This window comes from Labeo rohita, chromosome 3 (genome assembly GCF_022985175.1).
Source record: "Labeo rohita strain BAU-BD-2019 chromosome 3, IGBB_LRoh.1.0, whole genome shotgun sequence".
Lineage (NCBI taxonomy): Eukaryota > Metazoa > Chordata > Actinopteri > Cypriniformes > Cyprinidae > Labeo > Labeo rohita.
The window spans coordinates 24,356,392-24,383,331 of NC_066871.1; the positions used below are offsets into that span (position 1 = coordinate 24,356,392).

At 34.4% G+C, this 26,940-nt stretch overlaps 1 protein-coding gene across 2 annotated transcripts in view; it reads right to left on the minus strand.

The window, feature by feature from the left end:
* The window catches only part of stat5a (signal transducer and activator of transcription 5a), a 101,863-nt gene that overhangs the window by 57,481 nt on the left and 17,442 nt on the right, over positions 1-26,940 (minus strand). Inside the window, exon 2 of one of the 2 annotated variants that reach the window (XM_051097917.1) lies at positions 22,028-22,134. The exons of the other annotated variant lie outside the window; for it this stretch is intronic. The gene's annotated coding sequence lies outside the window, so the exon portion shown is untranslated. The remainder of the gene's footprint in view (positions 1-22,027; positions 22,135-26,940) is intronic. 2 annotated transcript variants of the gene reach the window in all.

Below are 26,940 nucleotides of genomic sequence, written 5' to 3' on the forward strand. Positions count from 1 at the left end.
TAACCTAGTAACCCAGCACTTGTAACCATACATCTTTAGACGAGGCATAACACCATGACATCAGAGCGGAATGCTTGGAAGCTGCTTGTAAAACATCAGTAATTACGTGTTCCATTCACTTAAATGCAGATTACAGACAAGTTTCAGCATAATGAGGGAAAGCTTATCAGTGCACCTAAGTTCCCAACAAAAGACTAACGGCTTGCAACTTGACACTTGCAGTGGGAGGTGCAGTACTTGTAGAGCAAAGGTATATGAGTGTGGCTGGCCTGCTAACAAATCACAGGTTCAAGGCTCAGAGCAGGTCAGCGCTGGTGCTGTGAACCATATGTCATCTTCTGATGACTGCGAGCACCTGTGACCGCTGCCGCTGAAAGAAGAGTAGTCAAAAACAGGTCAGTCTAAAAGTGAAAAACAAGTTCATAGATTTACACTGGCTAATGCTATCAATATAACATATAACAAAGAGAATCAACATAACATGCTGTGAGAAATTACTTAAGCTTATTATCAGATGAAGGATCAGTCAGTAGTAAAGTACCAGTGATACTCTGCTGGCCATGATTATTTGACTAATGCTATGCCCATTAGCACGCTTAAAGGGACAGTTTACCCAAAAAGGAAAATTCTGTCATTAATTACTCACCCTCATGTTGTTCAAACCTATAAGACCTTTGTTCATCTTTTCAGACCTTCATAACATGACAGTTGAACCACTGATGTCACATGGACTATTTTATCGATATCCTTACTACCTTTCTAGGCCTTGAATGTGTCAGTTGTGTTACTGTCTATACAGGGTCAGAAATTCTCGGATTTCATCAAAAATATCCTAATTTGTGTTTCAAGCATAGGTCTTACGGGTTTGGAGCGACATGAAGGTGAGTAATTAATGACAGAATTTCCATTTTTAGATGAACTATGCCTTTAAATAGTAACAGCATTTTGCACCAAGCAAAGCTAAAAAGTTGAAAGAAAATATGTTACCAACTATACTGGTAGGGTACAACAGGGCTAAGAAGCCCCGGGGTAAAAGGCGCTTTGATATTATTTTCCTCTAAACCACTAGATGGCAGAAAAACGTGCCGTAGCACTTTCCAAATAATCCGCTTTTCAAGATACACGTGCAAATTTGCCTGATCTTTGATGCAATCGCAGGCAGCAGTGCAAAGTCGATTCTGTGCTTGCTTGATCTGATATTTGGTGTTTTTAAAAATGTTATAGATTTAAGTAGCAAATGAGAATTGCTAAAATTCTTAAATATATATTGAGACAAAGGTCATCTTAATGATATTCAGTTTTGTTAAGGATAATTAAAGCAGCAGTTTTTAAATAACGAAAGAATATATAAAAGTATGGTATTTGTGGTAAAAAAAAAAAAAAAAACTGCTGTTGGGGCTAAAACGCACAATGATTAACATGATAATTAATAGATGGCTGACTTTTCCATTTGTTGACATGACATTGTTAGATTTAGATGACAAATATCATATATTATGTTGGTTGTCCATCTTAGAGATAATCACCATGTTTAGAATGAAACCATCATATTTAAAAACATGCTATTAATCATATCATATAATAAAATATCATTTGTTGTTACTGTAAATCTATATTAAATTATTATGGCATCTCCTTCGATGCTTTCAGAATCTTTACTTTTTAAAATGACTTTATTCTGTATTCATTGAATCAAGTTTTTTATTAAATAAAATATTTATTGAACAAAAATTATTTCTTTTATTTATCAAAATAAGCAAAAAATAGTACAAACTTTGCTAAAGTGATTGTTTTGAACAAGTATTAACTTAGACATTATTTAAAAAAACATTATTATAGCTAAAGTACTTGTATCAATACTGGTGAGCCTTTTACCCTGTGTGTGGGGTAAAAGCCCCCCCTTTATAAGATTTTTAAACAAAATGAACGACTTGTATGATTTATTTTGTTGCTCCATAAATGTTCAATACAAATGTATATATTTTTCCGCAATCATACACTTTTTTTAGGATGTGCCTTTAGCCCCGTTGTACCCTATATATCTGTAAAGTACTACAGTCTTTACTATTACAAGTGCACTACTGTAAGTGCACAGCAGTTGCTGATGAACTAATACAATTATATAAAGATGTGTGACTACAAAGATAATTACGTTAAGTTAATTGAATTGCGCAGTGAGTGAACTTTCAGGTCAATTCTGTACATTTTGTAATGCGGCAATGCTATTATTAAACAGTTTTTGTATGTTTCCCTCGTTTGTAAGTTGTTTTGGATGCCGTCTGCTGAGTATAACAAATGTAACTGCAAAATTCCATTACAAAACGACATATTTTTGTCAAATCACACATTTATTTAATTAGACACATTCTCAGCAGTGTAATAATTGGAGTTTTAGGCAGCCCACATTTTCATAACACAGTATGTCATTTTCTCGGTCACCATGACCCAGCTGGGAAATGAATTATGAGATTCTGATGTAACTTCTAGTTTCAAACTGAAAAAAAAAATGCAAAAACTGACTAAAAGGCTTATCTGATGTGAGGCGCCTCTTACCATTCAGCTGTAATGCTGCAAGTCACTGCTTGAGTCCTGGCTTGGCCAGAGAGAAGATGAAGAGTTACCACTATAAAGCACTTGCTTTTGCAAACCCATTCACACAGCCAATATGCACTGCTTTAAAACAAAGCATCAAAGCTGAAGTATGTGATTTTTCTCCTATGCCAGTTAAATATTCAAAAGCAACTAAGTAAGCTATTGGGCTAATTTTCTACTAAAACTGTAAACACTGTAGCTATGGCACCATCATAATATTCCTCTCTGTTTATTTGAGCAGCCCAACATAGCAGTATCAGATCAACCAATGGCGTGAGCTCAGGGACGGGACTGTTTGTTTTTTGACCAATGGCCCATTGTGAGTGTCCAAGAAACCTGTTTGAAAACCATCATTATTTATGTAACTCCATTTAGTGGCACACAAATAAAATGAACTTCACCTCAAATAATCGCTGGTTGAAACAGGCATTTAATTACAGGGAATGTCAATATCCTAATCTAATTCCAGCACTCTGTAGGTTGTCTTTTTCCACTTTCCTTTCTCCTTAGTCTTTAAACAGGCGGACGTGGAGACACCTTGCAGCAAAATTAACTGACAGAAACATCCCAGAGCAAAATCCTGACCGGTTTAACATGAGGCCATGTATCAAGCTACTGCCTCGAAGTAGGGAGCGCCTGCCACCATATGCTAAGTCATCAAATTCCAGCCGCACTTTAATCCAGCCAGACCGAGACCCACGATCCATTAGAAGGTCTGTCACCCCTGTAAATCACCCAGAATGCAACAGCGCTGACTGATGACAGTCTAAGAGAGGATCCACGGGCACTGCAGGCCATAACTTAGACTCCATAGTCTAAGCTAGTACCATAGTGTGTAAAAATATGAACTTATACAACTGAGAAATCTTTTATGAATATAAATATGAAAGGATGGTTTCATTACACAACACTTTTTCCTTCTAGCAACAATATTGACACCAAACAGAATGACAAAAGTAATGTCTGTTTTATTACAAGTTTATGCCACTGTTCAGGCAAACAAGCAGTTTTTTTCCTTAACTAAAATGGTCGGTTGAACTAATGTCACTAAGTCAAACGAACAGATTTCTATTCTGTCCAGTGGCTCTCAAATTACACACTTTACGTTTAAAACCAGAAAAACAGAAAGCCAACATTAGCCAAATATGTCATCATTCACTTAGCCTGATAAAGCCTGTCAACTCAAAAAAAGAAAACTTAGAAAGAAAGCTAATATCCACACTACTGTCAATATTTGTAGAAGAACAAAGAACTAAATATTGACTAATGAAACTTGATTACTGTACATATAGATTTTTTTTCCTCACTTTTTCAGATTTAAGCTGGCTTAGTTTTGTACAATTAATCCCTATCATCTGTGGTTACATTGTTTGGTACGTTGTTTAAAACTTTGATTGTGGCCAGTTATTGGGCAATACAGTTGTCGCTCTGTGATTTTTTACATGCTACAATTCAGTGCCAGAAGCTGTGATGAAATGGACCATCTACCACCGTTAACCTTGGCATTATATTATCTAATACTGTCCAACAAACACTGATCAATTTTCTCCTACAGTAGTTCCTTGAAAATATCAACTGAATGCTGTACCTAAACTGACACTAAAACACCCGCTGGAAACCGTTCCCCATTTCTCCTTCAGGCTGTGGATATTCTCATAAATTCCTCAAACGATACTGAGAAGGTCACGGTTGTAAGCTGTGACAGCACTTTACAACCACACATCACCATTCAGTGGCATACGGCATCATCTTCCAACATTTGTGGGATGTGATTTTGGTAATCCACAGACTGATTGCCGATGTTTCAGGAATCCATTAGGAGACGGAACTTGAAAATGATGACCACATTTATGACTGAAAACGATGACCACAATTATGACTGAAAACAATGACCACATTTATGACAAAACTGTCATGCAGTCACCAGACCCAACCATCAAGAATCTCCCACCGCAAACAGAAACTGAAAAATATGTTTTTAAACATTAAAAGCATTTTGAGGCTCCACCAGAACTTACATCAGATCGTTTAAAGCAAAGTATTTAAACCTTGGACCCTGCTTTCTTAAAAAAAAAAAAAAAACAAACAGCGTTTCAATCGGTCAAAGTGTACCCTGTAAAAAAAAAGTGAGCGAGCACTGAACACACATTTTTCATAACATCTGGTTGCTGTGTAATCAGAAAAGAGTATCAGAGGGGGACTGGGTAACTGTACAGCTCAACCAAACAAGTATAACAGTTGCCCAATTTTCTTTGGGCAATCGTCATTATGCAAATGATCCTGCATTTCCCAATAACTTCCTGACAGGGACATTTGTTGAGCTTTTACAATTTTTCCATGTGCAAGCACCAAAATATTTATGACTGGTTTTCAGTGCATCATCTTTTGAGGGAGATTATTTTTGGCATTATCAGTGGTGTTATTCTGATCTCAAACAGAACAGCGTCACATATGCTGTTTTTGTTTTGTTTTGTTGTCTAATCAACGTAATTCATACAAATTTTTAAGGGTATTTTGCCAAGCCATGCTTCTCTATTATTCCCACTCCATGTAAAATATGTGATTTGTTAAAGTGAGGTGTACTAATAGTTTTCAATCAGGATTTTAGCTTGGGCAAAGATAAAATGGACTACACAGAAAAAATGCACTAAAGGAGGGACTTGTGCCAAATATAAGAACGAAACATCGCAGAGACAGTTTTGACTTGAACCAGTAAGCAAAACACTAACAACCATGGACCGAAAGGCTAAAAACTATTGAGAAGATATACCTTCATAACTATACCTGCATAACAACCACCTACAACATGCATAACAAAATTGTTGTGATTTCTACAAGCATCTAATATACTTGTATACTTAGTATACTTACAATATAGATAGATTGCTACTTTTATTACATGCACATTAGCTACAACAGTCTGAAAACACTTTCTTTAGCATGATTTGAGCTACAGTTGCATATTATGGTTCAGGGTCAGAAATTAACGTTGGCAAAAATGCTGTGAAAATAAACAAACATTCAAGACAAAAGGGGAAAAAAATGCCCCTGCACAATAAAAGGTGTTGTATGTAAGTTTTTGACTTTGCAGATATTTAAGAAACATCCTAAGTTAATATACTTGTTTATCTGAAAAACAATGCTACAGTCAGTTATTCTCCTTTGAAAATGTGCGTTCCGTTTCGGAATGTCTGTCTCTGTTTTGGTCTGTGTAACCCGCCCACTGGCAGTTTACCCAATTGCATTTCGGCACCCGGGTTTCCAGTTGGCGGAAAACACAGAGTATTTCATTTCAGTCATAGAAGCTGCCAAACGATAGGGGTCAGAGTCAGAACATTCTATCCATCCTAAAAAGCCTCGGCATTCATCCAAAAAAGTGTATGATCAATGGTATAATAAAAGCCGTAAAAATATTGGAGATCCATTTGAGAGATGGAGACAGCCTAAAACAGACAAAAGTTTCAAAAGGAATGCTGAGTTGGCTAATTTTCTTCTTAACAGGTAACTAATTAGCTAAAGTTAGTTAGCTGATGTATCCTGGCTACTAGTATATTTTAAATAAATTAAACATTCAGACAGTACTGACGTTTACATTGTGTTTCGTGGTACCTGGTTGTTAAAGGAGAAGTCCGCTTCCAGAACAACAATTTACAAATAATTTACTCACCCCCTTGTCATCCAAGATGTTCATGTCTTTCTGTCTTCAGTCGTAAAGAAATTATGGTTTTTGAGGAAAACATTTCAGGATTTTTCTTCATATAATGGACTTCAATTGTGCCCCCCGATTTTGAACTTCCAAAATGTAGTTTAAATGCAGTTTCAAAAGGCTCTAAATGATCCCAGCCAAGGAAGAATGCTCTTATCTAGCGAAACGATTGGCGCTTTTTTTGAAAAATAAAAATTTGCATACTTTTTAAGCACAAAATCTTGTGTAGCACAGGCTCTGGGATGCACGTTCTTGAATGATTCATTCATTTTGAACGGATCTTTAATGTGACTCGGGAAGAACTAGTCATCTCAGGGAGTGATTCGTTCAGTCGCTAATCTGCAGCATCCTATTAGGTTCTGTACTGGAATTAGTTCACCTGTTTCGAGTCTTTGGGTTTTTCGAGTCGTTCATTCATCTTATGGGGCTGTCACGTGATGAACGAACGACTCAAACCCGAAAACTTGTCAGATAAGAGGTGAGGTGAGCTAATCATAGACTAAAGACCCAGGTAAACAATGAATGAATCTTTTCTGATTCTTATAGCATTATAGTTTTGTCTTGTTTGTAGTGTGATCAACGTTTGTGTAAGCAGTAGATGTGTTAGGAAAGTAACACATAACATTTGAATTATATTTTGCTAAAATGAATGAAATGGCTCGAATAAAGTTTTGTTGAACGAGACTCAAAGGTCCGAGTCGGTAAAATGATCCGAACTTCCCATCACTACTACGAATCACGTTTAAGTTCATCGTCTGTGTATTCTGACTCAAAAAGGTAGAGTATGGCGAAAAACTCCATCTTATTTTCTCCTGCAACTTCAGAATCGTCCGACATCATTGTAGCTTTTGTTTGTAAACAGCGTTTGACTTACTTGCACTTTGTTAGTCTTTGTGCGTTCGCTTTGTAAACACCAGGTCTGTAGTTTGACCTTTCGACGTGATTTAATAGTACATACTGTCGTGAACGCGCATCTCAGAGCCTGTGCTACACAAGCTTTTGTGCTTAAAAAGCACAAAAATTTTTATTTTTCGAAAAAAAATAACCGATCGTTTCACTAGATAAGACCCTTCTTCCTCGGCTGGGATCATTTAGAGCCATTTGAAGCTGCATTTAAACTGCATTTTGGAAGTTCAAAATCAGGGGCACAATTGAAGTCCATTATATGAAGAAAAATCCTGAAATGTTTTCCTCAAAAACCATAATTTCTTCACGAATGAAGACAGAAAGACATGAACATCTTGAATGACAAGGGGGTGAGTAAATTATTTGTAAATTGTTGTTTTGGAAGTGGACTTCTCCTTTAAGACAGCGTGTATTGTGTTGCCGACTAGTGTGGAGGTGTCAGACGGGTTTATCACATCAGTAACAACCGTGACAGAAAAATACTAAAACTACGAAATACAAATAAGAAATTTTATTTAATTTACCAATGCAAATTCAACTCTATTAGTTGATGTGGTGAAATAATGCTAATGTACGTTGCTAGGTAGACACTTCTGTTATACTCTTGTTTTAGTTAGCAGGGTCCACGCACCTCAACCCTGTGTAAAAATCTCAAGCATAGTGGGATTAACTGTCTATGTGTGATTTATGCATTAAATAATTGAGGCAGTCATTGAGTTATAAAAATCCACATAAGGTGGTTTACAATTTGCAAACAATACAAATATTGCAAACGTATACATTAGTTGATCAACTTACAGTGTAAGGCTCAATGCTTTCCATCTTCAGGCGCGCTCGTTCCTGTTGGTGTCGTCAATCTGGCAACCTGCGTGTGTGTCAAGTCTGAGGAGGAGCGGCCGGGTGAAAAAAACCCTCTCCAATATTTTGAATTCGGACTGCAATACCAAGTTCAACCACTCAATCCTACATACAGCACCTTTAAACAATGTATGACGGCTGACGCAATTAAAATGAAATGTGAAAATGAACAAAAAGTGTCAGTTCGCGGACTTAGATTAGTCAGCACTGAAAACGCCAGAGCTGTTGTTGAGTGCGTATGCTCACAAATTCCCTTTTCATAGTGATTGTACTGTCAAACTTAGTGATTTTAACAGGAGTTTTTGAATAACCTTTGCTAGACTAGGTTAACGTCATGGACCAACATGTTTGTCTGTGAAGAATGTGACGTGCCCAAAACAAAACAAAAATATATATCGATATTAATAATCATTATTACAATATAAAGGGCAATAATCTCCAGTCATGTTTTTTGTAAAATATTGCAGCTTTATGAGCTGAGAAAGTGATTTCAACGATATCGCTCCAGTGTAGAGTTATCGTTATAGATGTAGCGTGGACACATTTTATAGTTATCATCCTTTGCATGAATAGGCCTTTAGTCTTCAGAAACAGTTTTGGAGAGTTTTGGACTTTCCCCTTTCAAGTAGATTAAAGCTGTACTAGTATGCTAACATTACTTAAAAATAGCTGCCTGCGGGTGTTACTAAGATTGTCCGCCAAGTGAACTGACTTGCATTCATGGGACTTCGGTTTTTGCCTTGGTGGATATTATTCATTTTTTCTTATCGAGTCGTCATGTATGTCACTACCTTAATTATCCTGGCAGAGGTGCATCACTGTTGCAAGAGATGGCCACACATATCTTTTTCGAGAAATTACAAAAGCATTCCTTAAACTATAATTCATCCAAAAGAGAAAATCTGTGACGAAGTGTGTTCCTAATTCCTAATGGGCGCAAAAAATCTGTCCAGAGGGAGCTTGTCAATGAGATGAGGCGTTCTCAAAACAACTTGCGCAACAGGGTAGATGCTTATTTTCACATGACACTGCTCACTGGAAATCAAAAAGCCCCTTTTAGTGGGAACAGGGGCTGTGCTGCTCTCTGATCTCAAAGGATGTTAAGTTCAGAAGGGCTACAGATACAAGCCAAAGTGCTAAACAGTCAGCAGCATGAGCAAACAAAGTTTACACTCCATTTGATAGTGTGTGTGCATTTTTTCCACTGCAATAGACTCTTATAATGACGAAACGCTGAATGATTTACAGTAGAACAACACAGAGGTCACACAACAGGAACATAAGGTTATGTTTCACGCCTCTTTCTTCCTCAAGTGGGGTGAATGAGAGAAACTTAACACTTTACAGAGAATGAGAAGTATTTAAAAAATCTGTATATGTAACATCTGACAACAGGACACTGTTGGGACAAATAAGAAGGCAATTTAAGCTTTCAGGTAAAATTTGTGTATTCACACGCACACATATTTCTAACCAAAATATATGTCACATGTATGGTAAACATAAAAAACACTAGATGAAACACATATATATATATTTAATTATTATTAGATTTTGTGTAAACATTCAAATGCTAAAATATATTATACAATGTACTTCAAGAGGCAAGAAATTTTTTTTGTAAAGGCAAAATATATTTTTTGGTATATTTATAAATATATTTAGATTGACAATATACAAAAATGGCCCAAACAATACATAAATATAAATAAAAATTGAGAATATATTTATGCAATGATATTTTCAGTTATTTATATAGTAATAGTATATGTATACTACCAGTCAAAAGTTTTTGAATAGTAAGATTTTTTAAAGTTCTTTTTTAAAGAAGTCTCTTCTGCTCACCAAGCCTGCATTTATTTGATCCAAAGTACAGCAAAAACAGTAACATTTTGAAATATTTTTGCTGTTTAAAACAATTGTTTTCTATTTGAATATATTTTAAAATATAATTTATTTCTGTAATTTCAAAGCTTAATTTTTAGCATCATTACTCATGCATGACATGATCTTTCAGAAATCATTCTAATATCCTGATTTGCTGCTTAAAACATTTATTATTATTATTATTATTATTATTATTATTATTATTATTATTATTATTATGTTGAAAACAGCTGAGTATAATTTTTTCAGGTTTCTTTGATGAATAGAAAGTTCAGAAGAACAGCATTTATCTGAAATGGAAATCTTTTGTGACATTATAAATGTCTTTATCATCACTTTTGATCAAATTAAAGCATCTTTGCCAAATATTCATTTCTACAATTTCTTTCCAAAAACAAAAAAAAATTTGACTTTTGACAACTTTTGATAACTTGGTATAGTGTATAAAACTTGGTATAGTGTATAATATTACAAAAGCTATTTATTTAAGATAAATGCTCCACCATATGTATTACAGGAGTGGGTTCAATCTGGTTCCATTTTAGGTAGCGATTTCCCTGTCATGATTAACTTGACCCTAAAGCAATGGACCATTTCTGGGGCAGCTTCACTTTAATGTAATCATGCACTAACTACTTAACCTTACTTATACAAATCGCCTCCCTAATTGGCATAAATCCATGAATTTGATACAAGTTCATTTTCACAGTGCGACAGGATGCTTGGATCTGCATGGATAAACTGGATTTAACTCTTTTTCTGTGATTGACCTAATTGCCACTTTAAATCCACCCCCACACACACATGCACACCTTGTTTTGAGTTGCGAGTTTATGTCTGGATACTGACTTCCAAGACCATCTGGCCAGGCTACCGTTCCCAGGAATTTATACTGGAAAACAACTCACTATGTCCTGGAACATCGACAGAACATTTAGAAAATAAACTCTCTCACACAAAACAGATCATTAGATGGGCAAATGCCTACTGAAGCTAACACCCAAAGAGCAACAGTGAGATGCCGGTTAATGCACACAAACAACATTTACGCTGTTAAGAAGTTAAAATGGAGATTATATGATAATATCAAATCTTAAGGCAGTTTAGATTAAAAAAAATTATAGGGCATGTGTATGTGTTTAAGCTCTGTGTGACCGTGACAGAATTAAATAATTCGCTTCTTTTCAGTTCATGAGCTAAAATTTGAATTGACCCAAAGGATGTTACACTGTTACCTATTGTTTTCAGATTAAACATTAATAATTCTATAATTAACCATGCGCTATTAATTGGCCTTGAACGTGTCAGTTGTGTTGCTGTCTATGCAGGGTCGGAAAGCTCTCGGATTTCATTAAACATATCTTAATTTGTGTTTTGAAGATGAATGAAAGTCTTATGGGAATGACATGAGAGTGAGTAATTAATGACAGAATTTTCATTTTTGGAAATTAACCCTTTAATGTAACCCTTTAATCTTAATTTTAAACATTTACTAACACATACAAAAATAAAGGTGCTTTAAATGTTTCTTCACTGTGATGCCATAGAAGAACCATTTCTGGTTCCACAAAGAACCATTCAGTCAAAGGTTCTTAAAGAACCATCTCTTTCTTACCTTTTTATAATCTAAAGAGCCTTTTTTTGCCACAAAGAACCTTTTGTGAAACAGAAAGTTTTTTCAGATGTTTATGGTTCTTTATGGAACCACTTAGACAAAAAAGGTTCTTCTATGGAATCACAAAACACCTTTATATGAAGAGTGTATCTAAAATTAAAAGTTGCATTTGTTAGCATTAGTGCACTGTGAATGAACGATTGTTTTTCTATTAACTAATATGAACTAATTGCATATTGTTTAGTGCATTAGTTAATTTATTAACTAATAATTAAAAAAAATGTTACCCATTTTTGTATGATTAGACATGTTCAGAAATATTTTTAAAATTTAGGTCAAACTTATTTCAATTTTTGCCACACAGTAGCACTAAATGCCCATCACTGCATTTTTAGTTAACTGTACATATAGTAAAATACTGACCATTTTTAATGAAAATTAACATGTATCTAATGGATTAGATTTTATAATGAATTTAAATGAAATTTTAAACATTGTTAAAAAGGTAATGAACTGCCTCTTTTGTTATTTTGTACTGTTCCCTGAGGTTCCCTTATATTGTTATCAAGATATTTACATAAAAAAAAACATCATAAATTAGAAGTAATAGGTTATTTTCTGTCCTGTTTTGACCCCCTTGATCTAAACGCTCTGTTAACAAGCGTGGCCGATTGTAGACTCGGAAGTAAACGCCCACTACTGTGATTGGCTAACAGTTGTGTATGTTTGACAGCCTACATCCTTCGTAGATGGACGCCGCTGTGATTTAGGTTAAAAACGCATAAATAGTACATATCAAACAATCTGTAACAGCACACAAAGCAATAGTGACCACGTAATAAAAACAGTTACTAACACTTGTGTGTAGCAACATTACTGCCAAATCAAGTATACACTGTAAAAAAAAGGTAAAATAATTTGTTACCAAGCAGCCTTAAAATTTTAAGTTCAGTCAACTCAAAAAAAGTTTAGTCAACTTGAAATGTTAAGTTTTACTAAGTGATGATTTATATATTTGAGTTCATTCAACTTAAAATTTTAGGGAAGCTGGGTAACAAGCCCAGCTTTTATAGTTTAACAAACCAAACTGTTTATTTAGTCAACTCAAATATCTGAGTTTTCACATCGTACAACTTAACATTTTAAGTTGTCTAAACTTATCTGAGTTGACTGAATTTTTACGTCTGCAGGGAAACAAATTATTTTAAGTTGTTTTTTACAGCATAGTCGGCACAACATTGTCTTTTTGTTTTAATCTTTCTGAAAATCCCTCGTCAAACTGTGCCTTGTTTATAAACAAATCTGTGGTGCAATGAAGTGAACAAAGGACTAAGTTCTTACTGACTTGGTTTGGAACATCATTAAACCTGACGTTTTGGCAGATTGACTTCAATATAAGCTGTTTTTAGTTTAACAACAAAGTTTTGAGTTCTGAAACTTACAGGATGTTTTTATAGCACAATGACCTCTTATATGTCAAAATATCAAGGGAATTTTGGTTTCTCAATTCATGACCCCTTTAGTATACTCTTATTCTGGAAATACCTCTTATGTTGTGTATGATAACATGTTCATACTGGAGTATGAAATATATTAACTGCACAAGGGCAGTCATGTACATTTGTTAGAATGCAGTTCATTTTAATTGTACCAGCGTAAGTTCAAAATCAAATTCATTATCAATTCAAATTAAATTTAAAATCAGGAATTACATTCCCAATTTGCTTTTAAACTGCCCACGTCCCTGTTGTAAAGGGGGGTCCCAAATTCTTTGGGTTTTCCCCTCATCACCTGAAATGAACTTTATTTGAAGAGACTAGGGAACAGTGCCAATGAGTGCATGAGTGATTTGTGTGAGTGTGGGAGTGAGTGAGTGTGTGAGTGTGTGTGTGCTACAGGAGAGGGAGGGCGCAGCGTGTTAATCTTCTTATATAACTGAAAAGCAGAGGGGCCAGCGACACACACACATTGCCTCTAGAAACACAGACAGAGAGACAGCTGAGGTTTTGGTGCTAAAAGACTGTCCAACCTTTTTAGTGTGTGCACATAATAAACATGATTTGTTTTTTCATCCCCAGGCTGTGCTCTATGAATTCTGAAGAGAATTTTTAATTGTTTGGTCTTTTGACTTGGAACAGTTTATGTCTATTTTTCTTTGTGTGTATGCATGTGTGTGGGCCATGATGGTCGATTATCATAACCTATGCCTACTCAAAATGCACACAAGTGAGAATTAAACACAAAATGAGGTTATTTTTCTAAATATTTTTATACTGTAGCAGTATTACACACTGACAGCATTTTGCGAAGCAATGTTTGTTTGCCATTTCTAAATCAATCAGAATCTATATGCTTAACTTACATAATTTTCAACATCTACCTGCAAAGAAGCATAATCAAGAGAGAATATGTCTCTATGAGAGTAATGTAAGTGAATGGAAATAAATCTGTATTTATTTACCATTTTACCCAATCTCGCATATAAAGAGGGTTTACAGTTCAATGCTTGAGAACACTAGTGCACATTGAGATGTATGCACTTACATACACACACACACAAATGCAGCCACACGAACACAAATCACTTTGGAAAGGGCTGGTTCACAAGGGCCCCATCTCCTCATAGATGTCATTTTCACGGCCTATTGAATTTCAATAAGGCTCTCTAGTGGGCCTGGTTTGCAAAACAACTCGGAAACACACAATCATGCCGCAAAAAGCCTGATCTGGAAAAAAAGAAGAGAATAATCCCCATTTCCTCTCTTCAGTTATCTCAGCAGGGATTCCGAGTGAAGAGGTTACATGGCCAGGAAACCACAGTCTGAAATATACTCAATTCCATGTTTATCACAAAAGGAAATATTTATTTTTCGTGTAAATGTGTTACATACCCATTTTCAATCATTTCAATCAAAGACCACTAAAATCAAGCCTTGATTATATATACATTAAAGTCAGCATGAAATGAAAATCCACCCACTGTCTATTTTCTACATGTATATTATTGTGAACAATTCATTCATGCATAACTGTCATTTTTCAAATTGTTTTTGACCTCATAATGTTTCACCAAAATTTCACTACTGGATGTTTTAGTGAAAACAACAGACTTCCCTTTGGTGACATATGCAGGATGTCTCTAATCAATCTGTTTGTTTAAAGGTATAGTTCACCCAAAAATGAAAATTCTGTCATTAATCACTCACCCTCATGTCGTTCCAAACCCATAAGACCTTCGTTCATCTTCTGAACACAAATTAAGATATTTTTGATGAAATTCGAGAGCTTTCTGACCTTGCATAGACAGAAACATAACTGACACATTCAAGGTCCAGAAAGGATTTCATCAAAAATATCTTAATTTGTGTTCTGAACATGGTTGCCAGGTTTTCACAACAAAACCCTCTCAATTGCTTCTCAAAACTAGCCTGAAACTTTACTTCCTAAACATTTTTGAACACATATTGTCAGTTAATTAAATAAACCTGTTTTTCACTGAAAAGCTCCTATAACAATATTGTAATAAATGCCTATAACTTGCATGGGGAACGTTATATGTAGACAAAATTTTATTTTGAAGTGTAAAACACCCAAATACAACTTTCTACAGAAAAAAAAAACCTTCAAGAGTTTCTGTTTGAGTACACAGTAAAACAACCTCCAATTGCTGCTTGCGATTTTCTTACAACTTTGGAAATTCATTCATTCTTAAAAAAGACAAAAATTGGGACTTTATTAGCTAGACTGAAACTTCAGGTTCTCCTGTTTTTAATAACGAAAAAAGGTTAAAGACAGAATTTTTGGGGGGGGATGGGTGAACTATCCCTTTAAACTGCGCTCATGCAAGCTCATATTCATCTGCCTCTACTTCTGAGTGTAACGGCCACATCTCAAAATCCAGTCAACAATAATTTATTTTATTACTGTTTTTACTGTATTTATTTATTTTTCAAATAAATGCAGCCTGTTGAGCATAAGAGACTGCATTCTGACTTATGATCAGGGCTGTATCTACCTCTGTGAATCCTTACTGCCAGAGTCATTCAGGGCCAAGGTCAATGCGGTTAGTGATAAAAATGATGCCTCCAACTCTGATAGATGTGACAGTGTTTCACAGAAATTGGCTGAACTTCTGAGACATAATGAAACTGCATAAGTCAGCAGTGATTCACTATACCAGCACTGACAGCTGACAGACTTTGATTAATTTTATTGTCTGCGTTAAAATCATAATATGATTAAACACTAAGGCAGCCCAAATATATATCCAACTGTGACCAGTGGATCCGTTTATGTGTCAACAGTGGACTGGAGGCATTACCTAGAAACACACACGCACACAAGGGAATACCCTGACCTTTAGGTGACCTTCAGGTGCGCTGAAAAGGGCCCACAGGATGTGAAAGTAACAAGGGCCCATAGGACATGATCCCACGTATGAAACTCTTGTCAAACTTTACATGCTTACACAAATAGGCCAACGAGGACCTTCAAGATTATCTTTTACATCTTTGCTTTCTCTCTCACACACACATGCATGGTAACAAGGACCCGTGAGGGTAAAGTGCCAGAGAGGAGGCAGAGCTAACAGAGAAGGACCTAATTAAGACTAATGAACAATGTTGTCTGCTCTCCTGCCTGGGAGCCGGTACCAAACAGATGGAAACTCGAGAACAATCACCGGACCCTCAATTTATTACCAGTAAATGCACAGTGTTTTACACTCCCTGTTTTAGCACCTGATATTATTTAAAACAGGTAAAAGCAATTTAAAAGAAACTTTTTGCACCAAACAAAGACAGTGCCATCGACCCATCAACCTACTAAATTCCCAGAGCAACAGTGTACAGAGGAACACAGGAACACGTTTTTTTAACAGCAAGGTTTTTAATTTTTTTTTAAAGAAGTCTCTTCTGCTCACCAAGCCTGCATTTATTTGATCCAAAATACCGCAAACAGTAAAATTTAGAAATATAATATAATTTTCTATTTGAATATATTTAAAATGTAATTTATTCCTGTGATTTCAAAGCTGAATATTTAGCATCATTACTCCAGTCACGTGATCCTTCAGAAATCATTCTAATATGCTGAATTTATTATTATTATTATGTGGAAAACAGCTGAGTAGATTTTTTTTTCAGGTTTCTTTGATGAATAGAAAGTTCAGAAGAACAGCATTTATCTGATATAGAAATCTTTTGTAACATTTTAAATGTCTTTATTATCACTTTTGATCGATTTAAAGCATCCTTGCTAAGTAAAAGTATTGATTTCTATATTTTTGCGTATATATTGTGTATAATGTTACAAAAGCTTTTTATTTCAGCTAAATGCTGATCTTTAGATATTTCTATTCATCAAAGAATCCTGAAAAAAAAATTCTACTCAACTGTTTTAAATATTAATAATAATAATAAAACGTTTCTTAACAAGAAAATCGGCATATTAGATTGATTTCTGAAGGATCATGTGACACTGAAGACTGGAATAATAATGCTGAGAATTTAGCTTTGATCACAGGAATAAATTACATTTTAAAATATATTCAAATATTGTAAATAGTAAAAATATTTCACAACATTACTGCTTTTGCTGTATTTTGGACCAAATAAATGCAGGCTTGGTGCACGGAAGAGGCGTCTTTAAAAAACACAAAAGATTGTACCGTGAAGTCAGTATTTCAGTTCTGACCTTTCATAGATGAGCTTGACTAAAGGCTCAATCTGGATTGTTATTTAAAAAACTTGATTTGTCTGGCCTTATGTATATCTGATTTCCAACAGATTCAGTTTTGATCCAGATAACAGTTCCGGTCTCTCTTTCAGTTGTTAATGCTTCGTTTTAACTTGCACTAGTGGTTCTCTACAATCGTCTATTTTAGTAGTCTATTAAAGCAATGTAATTTATGCTTCACTAATGGCACCAAAAAAAAGAAGAACAGGCTATCCCATCTGCCATTGTTTTGTCAAACAGGTTGTCCTGCCCCAAACTTCATAGGGCCACAGTGTTTACATTCCGATTATTTATAGCTCTCTTTGAACAGTAAACTGATATGTGAGGTATATTTTTAGCATCCAGTGTGGAAATTCCTAAGAAAATATTCAAATCAGCTGTGCGTGATGTTCATCATCAATCTGAGCCTTGTATTTAGACACTGTAATGCATTATTATTGTGCTAAATACTGACATATTTGATAAATGTGTCAAATATTGAAATCATACAAACCTAACATCACATTTTAAGCTGTAATTAAGTCTCTCCGGAGTGAATGTTGTGATCGATTACTTCGACATAACAGCCACTGGGTTCAGTATAGCAGCTCAGGTAATTCTGATTACAATATTAACAGTGAAAAACGCAATAACAATCTGACAAGGAATAATTTGCGCTCATGTGAAATGAATAAAACTCAGCAATTACTTGAAAAAAATGACACCAAACAATTGCCTATTTTCAAACACACAATTGTATGAACACTACTAAGCAAAGATACTAAGATAAAAAAACCAACCAGCACCGGTTATTCAGGTTTTTCTGACAGCTCTAAATGGGTTTCACTGAAAGAACATAATTTGTGAGTCCACAATTTAATCTGGTGTGAAATCAGTGCAAAAATGTATATCACACAGAATATCAAGCACACATTCAGTATAAAATAAATAAACATACCCCTATTATTATAAACCCACACACACGCTGCACTGGTTATTCAGGTTTGACCGAGTAGCTGTGACTCTAGAGAGCACTTTCACTGACAGTCTAATCTGTGCTCATTTAGAATCCATCTGAATACTGGCTGTTTTCAAACACACAACATGTGGGCATTAAAAACACATTTGTAATTACAAAAGCACCATGCATGCTGATCTCCATCTTCTAGTGTGTTTCAAAGGGCATAAATGATATATTCTGTACATAGCACACTTTAAAGTTGTAGTGCCACTCCAAAATAACTATTTCTGATCTGATCCATTACCAATAAATGAAAAAACAAAAATTCTGCCATTGTTAACACTCAATTATTTTGTTCCAAACCTGGATAGCTCTCTTATGTGCCTCAAAAAGATACCATTAGGCTCCATTTGTTAAAGAGCACATTGGATGCCCATTTTCCACAAGTTGGTATGGTTCTAGGGTCTTCATGAAATGTCTGTAACGTACTTTGCTTAAAGTTCCTCAATGGTTGTGTAAAACAACACCCTTTTTACCTTTAAATGATAATGAGCTACTGCTCACTCCATCCCTCTTTTTTGTTTTTTGTGTATTTGGTGGCACGTTACCATCAAAAACAAGGCGAATCCACTGTGTCCTCACTCCTCAGTGGCTCTGATGTTGGGAGAAAATGAAGACTCTTATGTTCACTTTTACATGCAACTACAAAACACCTGCACTGCTTACGAGACATTGTTGTCGCTACAGCTGCTCGAGCACGGAGAAAATGGCGGACAGTGTACAACTGGCCGAGGGCAGAAATATGCTACATATGTGACCCTGGACCACAAAACCAGTCATAAGGGTAAATTTTCTAAAATTGAGATTTATATATCATCTAAAAGCTAAATAAATAAGCTTTCCATTGATGTATGGTTTGTTAGGACATGACAGTATTTGGCCGAGAACTATTTGAATATCTGGAATCTGAGGGTTCCAAAAAAATGTAATATTGAGAAAATCGCCTTTAAAGCTGTGCAAATTAAGATATTAGCAATACATATTACTAATCAAAAACTTCTGATATATTTACTGTAGGAAATTTACAAAATATCTTCATGGAACATGATCTTGACTTAATATCCTAATGATTTTTGGCATAAATGAAAAATCAATAATGTTTTTTTTGGCTATTGTTACAAATATACCCTTGCTACTTAAAGGAGAAGTCCACTTCCAAGACAAAGATTCACATATAATGTAGTCACCCCATTGTCATCCAAGATGTTCATGTCTTTCTTTCTTCAGTTGGAAAGAAATTATGTTTTTTGAGGAAAACATTTCAACATTTTTCTCCATATAATGGACTGATATGGTGCCCCGATTTTGAACTTCCAAAATGCAGTTTAAATGCAGCTTCAAACAATCACAAATGCAATTGTAAACGATCCCAACCGAGAAAGAAGGGTCTTATCTAGCAAAACGATCGGTTATTTTCACAAAATCGGGGCACCATATCAGTCCATTATATGGAGAAAAATGCTGAAATGTTTTCCTCAAAAAACAGAATTTCTTTACAACTGAAGAAAGAAAGACATCAACATCATGGATGACAATGGGGGTGAGTTCATTATATATGAATCTTTGTTTTGGAAGTGGACTTCTGCTTTAAGGTTTTGTGGTCCTAGGTCACATATGAAACAGTCTGTCAGCGGTTGTGGGCGGAGCCTGAACAATATGACATCATACTGCTCAGAAAATCAAACGGCTTGATAAATGAGACTGTTTAGGTTTTTTTTGAGATTTAAAAAAAAGGAGTGAATGTGCTTTTATCACTGCAGGGTGGTTGTGTTCACACACTGCTAAGACACATATATATGCAAACACCATGTAAAAGTGAATTTTGCATCCGATGTTCCCTTTAACATTAGTTGAATAGCATTTATTAATCTTAGTTCATGTTAATTTCATCATTTACTAATGCACTGGTGAATCAAAAGTTCGTTGACCTGAGCTAACATGAAGTAACAATGAACAGTTGCATTTTTAACTAACAATGAGCAATGCATTTGTTAATGTTAATGTGTTAATTAATGTTAACTAATCCAACCTCATTGTAAAGTATTACTGATATTTTGAATAATTTTAGTAACCAACCCGTTTGGGTGACCACTGACTTCCATTGTATCAACAACAAAAAAACACACTAATGTAGGATATGCTTTCATTCTTTAACATTCTTCAAAATATCGTCTATGGTCTGCAGAATAAAAAAAGTCAGTGCGTGTGGTCGTGTAAATGCCTAACAACTTTTTCAGGGTAAGGTTATGGCTATGTGACAATTAAGTGTCCTTACTGCGGCTTTAAGCCCATCCAGTCAGAGGGAGTGTTTCGCGGTAGGAGAGAAGAAAATATATTGCACACTCTGACTCTTTGACCCAAGAAATGATAAAAATGTGTTCTCATCTTGTGCAGCTGAAGTAGAAAAGCTACAGTCAATATACTGCATCTGTTCAAGTTTACCACTGACATTACGGAACACACTGGGGTTTTTAACGCTTTAAAGGTATAGTTCACCCAAACAATGAAAATTCTGTCATTAATTACTCATCCTCATGTAGTTCTAAACCTGTACAACTTTCGTTCATCTTCAGAACACAAATGAAGATATTTTTGATAAAATCCGAGAGCTTTCTGACCCTGCATAGACAGTTACGCAACTGAAACATTCAAGGCCCAGAAAGGACATTGAAATAGTCCATGTGACATCGGTGGTTCAACTGTAATTGCTACGAGAATACTTTTTGTGCACAAAGACAACAAAAATGATGACTTTATTCAACTATTTCAAGGTAAGTAGCCTACAAGTAGTTCATTAGCATCAGCCTTTGCGCAACAATAATATCAACTTCTTTGTTTTGACGTAACATGACTTGAAACTGCTTTCTGATTGACAGGTATTTGAGACCCCTGCTCCTTTCAACCCTTTCAACCTCTCACTGTGGAGGATGAAGCCCTCAGAGCAAACACTGCATAGCCGTGACCGCATCTAAATGGAGCTTTTTTGCACACACTCAACTGCTGAACTCAGGAAGTGAGATAACACTGATTATAATCAAACAGAAGCACCTGAGACTGATTTACAGCCATAATAAGACTAACAAAGAGCAGAAGGACCATAGATCAGTTCTTATGAAAGGTTGCTACCGTCCCTGAGAAGTGTTGTGTGTCTTTTCTTCTCCAAAGCCTGCTTAATCTCAGGGCAAAATGCACTTTTCATACACTTTTTGTATACTGAGCAGGCAGGCACACAAATAAGAGAATAATGATCTAACATTATGTCTTTGCAGCATTATGTCTGTGCGGGTCAAGCCACTGAAAGTGATTCTGCTTCATTATGGACAAGCATGTGACTGTATTCTTCATTTGATTTGGATACATGATCAGTGTTTTTCTTTAGTGTTTCCTTCGTTCTCTTCACACCGCTTCAGATAAACATACAGGCATTTTCGACCATGAACTTCAACCTTTAGCAGTTTGTGATGTGCCAGGGGTCAAATAGCTGCTGATTCTCAGTTACCCATACTGTCTAGCTTCGTCACCGGATCACATATCTTCTTCTTACGCACACACACACACACACACACACAAAACATGCGCACACATTCCAGGTTATTGGGTCCCATGCAGCAGGTTTTACGGTTACTAGTTAAAGTACAGAGGTTGTCTTATATCTCCTTATCCTTTTTGAGTGTTTTGGTAATGCCAGTCACTGTGTCAAATAAATATCAAATGGCACCAGCATTACCTTAAACTACCTCCACGTCAACACACCCGGAGTAGATTAGGACTAATCCTGAGGAAATGTGTCCATCAATGGAACAGCACTCCAAAAAACTGCAGTCTGACAGCCACCTACAAAATGCAAAACCATCAGGGTCTTCAGTCAGTATTTTAAAGTGAAAAAACAAACAAACAAACAAACAAACAAACTATATATATATAATCAACTTTATTATATATATATATATATATATATAATTAATATATGGTATTAATAACATGTATGTATAAATATTAAATATATAAAAACCTTAAATATTTCATTTACATCTTAAGATCATTCACAGAAAATATATACATGGCATTAAACAATACAAAAAAATGACATTAAATAATTTATTTCATAATTAAAACATTTTTATTTATTACATTAAATACATATGCATGTGTGTGTATTTTATAACATGTATGTATAAATATTAAATATATAAAAACATGTCAAATATTTCAGTATTTTAATACTTTTGCATTAAAATCATTCACAATATATATATATATAACATTAATATAAAAAAATATATATGACATTAATAATTTATTACATTGAATAATATAATATGATATAAAATGTAATATACTGTACTATAATAATCAATATAATTAATATTTATACATTATATTAATAACACGTATAAATATTAAATATATAAAAAAACAAAATGTTTCACTATTTTTATATTTTTGCATTAAAATCAAAATATACAAAAATATATATTACATTAAATAATGTATTACATTAATATTTAAAATAAATCATTACAATTATTACATAAATATTACATTAAATAATTTATTACATTAAATATATGTATGTGTATGTGTGTGCATATTTTTTGTAAATATTATATATGCCAATTTCATATAGTTACAAATTAATATAATCAATTTCATATACTCATATTTTAATATTTTAATATATTTATATTAATATAATGAAAGAAAATATAATAAGTCACTGTAAATACAGTAACAGTTATAGTAAATATAATAATTATTAATATAAATATAATTAATAATTAATATTAACATATACCAATATGTATGTGAAAATATTAAATATATAAAAGGTAAAATATTTTAATATTTTATCATTTTTGCATTAAAATCAATGTGCATGTATATTAATGTATATATGAAGAGTTCATTTGAAAAAATCAGATTTTTAACAATTTAACAATTTTCAAAAAATCATGTTTTTTTCACTGTGCATTCCAATTAATCTCAATCAAACTGCAGTTGGGTTATTTTGATTAGCTAAAAATGATGATAACATGATAACATAATTAATTTTTTTTGAAAATTAAAAAAAAAACAAAAAACAAAAAACAGAGTAATCTGTTTTTGCAAATAAACTCTTTATGTAGTCAAATGAAAAAAAAAAATCTCTTTATTTATTCTCTTATTGGTTTCCTAATCTAGTTGTCTAATAAATCTGGCATTGTTTACTACAACAATTGTTGGCTCTTTGATGAATTGCTCTGTTGTTTTTTTGTAAGTCGCTTTGGAGAAAAGCATCTGCTAAATGCATTAAAGTAAAATGTACATACTTAAATTGTAAATTCTTTAAAAAATGTATTGAATGGAGCGCTTTAGTGATGTACTATATGTTATGATGCCAGAGAGTAGAGGTTATTTCGACTAGGCAAACGACGTAAGACTATTGTGACAACAAAGGCAGGTGAATCAACGTTCACATCAATCACGTGATTTCCTCCACACTCTGATTAGCTTCTAAAGAATTAGCCTACAATACACATACCCCAGGTAATCTCAGCTAATGCTCCCAAATGCTAACACTCAGGAAAGGCTAGCATTAGCTTTAGTAAGAATTAACAGTCTGTTCGTTCAGCATTAGATGTTTGTGTACTGCAGTTAGAGTAAGTACTGAGGAAGTGTACATAGTGGCACATCTTCACTTTGCTCAACGCCTCGTCACTGTTATAGTGTAAACAGCAAGGCTAGTTGCTATGACGTTGGAAGAATTAATCAATACAATGACCTGTATGGTCCACTGAAGCATGTAAACATACAATAAGGGCCAATGACAACTAGCCAGACCCTTTTTTGTGTATTTGTGTGCACAGCATACAATTTAGAGTACCAATATATACACACAAAATTCAGCTTTGCCATCACAGGAATAAATTATATTTTTAATTGTAAATTACGCCATTACTCCAGTCTTCAGCGTCACATGATCTTTCAGAAATCAATATGCTGATTTGGTGCTGAAAGAAACATTTCTTATTATTGTCAATATTGAAAACTTCTTCGTTCTTAATATTATGTGAAAGCCAAGATGTCACATTATATCAATATAATGCATCACTGCTGAATAAAATTAGTATTTTCTGTCAAAAATCCAATGTTTTTGTATATACTGTATGTATATATTCTCATTATGATAATGATTATTGCACAATTTTGCTTCTATTACTATTTCTATTATTCTTTTACTGGAGAACATAACAAAAATACAGATTTGTTAAAATATATATTTTAAAGTGCAATATTTCATATGATTACTATTTATTTAATAAATTTAATAAACAAATGCAGCCTTGTTTAACATTAGATCCTTTAAAAAAAAACCTTATTGCAAATATTTGGACGTTACTTAGAATATTAATTAAACTTTTTAAAGAAAAACAGATTTTTCAAGGAATTCAAGACATGTTTTCTAAAAACAAGTCTCATTTTGCACTCTTTTGCTTATTTAAGGATATTTATATATTTTTTATTTTATTTTATTTTATTTTATTTATTTATTTATTTTTTTTTTTGCTCAGTGTGTGTCTACAAATATTAGACATGGAGTGGGGTCCACAACGAAAATCTGAAGTTTTTATTTATTATTATTCTTTTTTATTATTATTTAAACCTGTTTTGTTTTTTGTTTTTCAAAATCAAACAGATGTTTGATGATGTTATGATGAAGAAGAAATATTTAAGTTTCTGCCTTAAAGCGGTGATGAAATGAGAAACCGAATTGCCTTGATCTTTTGACACATTAGCGGTCAATGTACAATAAAAACATCCTGTAAGTTTCAGAACTCAAAACTTTGTTGTTAGTCTAAAAACAGCTTATACTGAAGCCAATCTGCCAAAACGACAGCTTTTGAAATTGATAGATAATTTACTCACCCCCTTGTCATCCAAGATGTTCATGTCTTTCTTTCTTCAGTTGCAAAGAAATTATGTCTCTTGAGAAAAATATTTCAGGAATTTTCTCCATATAGTTTTCTCCATATAGACTTTTATGGTGCCCACAAGTTTAAATGCAGCTTCAAAAGGCTCTAAACAGAAGGAAGAAGGGTCTTATCTAGTGAAATGATGGGTTATTTTATTTAAATAAATTACAATTTATATACTTTTTAATCTCAAAAGCTCATCTTGTCTAGCTCTGCTTGAACTCTGTTTATTCCGGTTTAAGACAGTTAGGGTATGTCAAAAAACTCCCATTTCATTTTCTCCTCCAACTTCAAAATCATCCTACATCGCTGCAGAAGTACCGACCCAGTGTTTACAAAGTGAACATGCAAAGAAGATCAAACGCCCTTTACCAAAAAAGGTAAAAAAGTGATGTAGGATGATTTTGAAGTTGGAGGAGAAAATGAGATGGGAGTTTTTCGACATACCCTAACTGTACTGAACCGGAATACACAGAGATCACACAGAGCTAGACATCACAAGCATTTGAGGTTAAAAAGTATATAAATTGTCAATTCTTTTAGGAAAATAACTGATCGTTTCGCTAGATAAGACCCTTCTTCCTCGGCTGGGATTGTTTAGAGCCCTTTGAAGCTGCATTTAAACTACATTTTGAATGTTCAAACTCGTGGGCACCATAGAAGTCCATTATACGGAGAAATCCTGAAATGTTTTCCTCAAAAGACATAATTTCTTTACAACTGAAGAAAGAAAGGCATGAACATCTTGGTGACAAGGTGGTGAGTAAATTATCTGTAAATTTTTGTTCTGGAAGTGGACTTCTCCTTTAAAATGGATTCTTATAATTTAACATAAAGAATTCAATTAGAAAAACATAAGCATTTTCACCAGTAGCCTTGGACGTTTAGAAACCATTAAGTTTAGCATATGCACACCAACGAGCAACAAAAAGAGAGATGTCTCTCTTCTCAGTTCCCTACCCTCCCCAGACTGTGCCAAGACTTACAGAGCATTACATTTTTAATTGGCACGTGATACTCTCTATGTATTATGCAAACTTACACCGTGTGGTTGTAGCCTATTTGAAAGAGCTATAGGAACAGGTGCAAATGTAAAGGCATGCAAACACACACCCACACACACACCTGCTGTCATTTCACCACAAAATGCTCATGTATATTTTGTGAGCCCATATCACCCTCTAGTCCCAACTGCTGAAAAACAACTTCAATTCTTCCGCTCCCGCCGTGAGACATGAGATACTTTACTGTGATAAATCATTGATGTTTGATGCTGCAGGCACTCGTTCTCCTTCTCATGCCTTAACATTAATTTTTAATTCACACTTTTAATCTAAATAAGACAGAGCACTGAGACCACTTCTCAACCCAGAGTTTAGTCCAGCTTTCAGCCAATGGCAGTGTGTGCAGGAGGTTGTCGGTGACAGAGAGCTGATTGGCTGAGCCGCACAGTCAACAGTACCAACACAGAATTGATTGGCTGTCGCCGCACAGGACAGCACTCTAGTGTTGACCCGTTTACATCAAGCCAAAAGAGAGAGATAACGACAGAGAGACAGAGATGGACGGGAAAAAATGTAGAGGGGGATTAAACAAAATGCATTTTATGAGCTTGGGATAAGAGGACTAAAACAGCCCTTAAGCGGAGCATGTACATACATATAATCAAAAGAAAGTGCATGCATTT